The 1,514-nt window shown below is 32.2% G+C and overlaps 2 protein-coding genes across 2 annotated transcripts in view; one reads left to right on the forward strand and one right to left on the reverse strand.

Annotated features, from left to right (window-relative positions):
• Positions 1-1,514, reverse strand: part of hivep2a (HIVEP zinc finger 2a) — a 123,384-nt gene that overhangs the window by 121,490 nt on the left and 380 nt on the right. The gene's annotated exons all lie outside the window — the stretch shown is intronic.
• aig1 (androgen-induced 1 (H. sapiens)) overlaps positions 1-1,514 on the forward strand; it is a 43,869-nt gene that overhangs the window by 25,208 nt on the left and 17,147 nt on the right. The gene's annotated exons all lie outside the window — the stretch shown is intronic.

The following is a 1,514-nucleotide window of genomic DNA, read 5'->3' on the forward strand; positions in this document are numbered from 1 at the left end:
GAGGTTTCAGCTGACAATCAATGTGATTCTATGTGGTCTGAACTGGTTTTACGTGGAGCAGAGGAAACAGATGTGTTTTTCTGCAAAGATCAAGAGACAGATTGGGTTTTCACAGAACAAACCCAAAGTCTTAAACAACTGGTGCAAAGAGGCAAAAAACTACTATGTTCAATGATATTGATTCTCAACAGGCAAATAGTCTTTTGAAGTGCTTTCTGTTCAGCTATTTCCTTTGGTTTCCGTAAGTGCTGGTGGATTACTTTATAAAGATCAATAATTGCAGGTCCATTTTTCTGGATGCTAATATTTCACGGCATGCCGGTGTACAATGTCACCCTTGCACTTATGATTGAGTTGCCATGTTGAGCCTGGAAAAGTTACTAGGTGAAGTTCCTCCATCCAAACCCCGTCATTAAAACGAGTGCATAGCTGGCTCGCTAGCTCATCCTTAACAACTGGGAAAATATTTACCCATCTCAACCCAGTGAAAGACAGCCATTTCGTAGTTTGCTTTCTTGCCCATTGTTGACAAAGTTGGCGAAGAAGTTTTCACATTGGAGGGGCTGGAAAACATCTCTAGCTCAGAATACTTTGTGTATATTTGACAGTAGAGAAACCAGTAACTCCTGCTTTTAATTTGCGCATAGAAACATCTGTGTTCACACCAGTTTTGGTATAGCAGGCTGCCAGTGAAGTGCGATCAGCAGTGCATAATGAGCTTGTGAAATCTCGTCATGTGCCTCACACTGAAAAATAGTCTCACACTTTATGCTGGAGTCTTCTGCACTTGGTCTTGCACAAAACTTGCTCACAGTTTTCTGGCTAGTAATTTCACTATCCGTTCTGTTATCATGGAGCAGGTGTCAACAACAGTATTTATAAGTGAAGTAACCTAATGTATTGATCGTTTGGATAAATACTCACTTTTAAAAATAACAGTCGTTCATTTGTAAGTGAGAAATGTAGCTTAAAAATTAAATACCCCAAAACAAAGATGAAAAACTCTGTTAGAAACCAACTTTGTATAAATATTTTTTTTAAATTATTGTTTAACTAAATGATAATTCAATTGCAACAAAAAACAATATGCATTATAAATAACTATTAATAATAATTATGAATAATAATTTTATTAGTAAGACACTATTATTACTAATCAAATTATTATTATTATGAATAATAATTTTATTAGTAAGAATAAATAACTGAGATGATGTTTATTATTATTATAAATAATAATAATAACAATATAGGTTTCAGCATCCATGTGACCCTGCAAAAGTTAAAGCAGTTTAGGAAATGGATTGATAGATAATAATAATAATAATAATAATAATAATAATAAACTCATAATACATATTTTACAGTCTAATGACAATTTATTTAAAACAAATACAAATCATTTTTGCATATTGATTATCAATGATGAGGATGATGATAATGATGATGATTATTCATTTTATTATTAAGACTAAATGAAAAACAATAAATCTGTGATTGTTGATTAATAATAA

The sequence above is a fragment of the Chanodichthys erythropterus genome, chromosome 4 (assembly GCF_024489055.1).
Source record: "Chanodichthys erythropterus isolate Z2021 chromosome 4, ASM2448905v1, whole genome shotgun sequence".
In the NCBI taxonomy this organism is placed as follows: Eukaryota; Metazoa; Chordata; class Actinopteri; order Cypriniformes; family Xenocyprididae; genus Chanodichthys; species Chanodichthys erythropterus.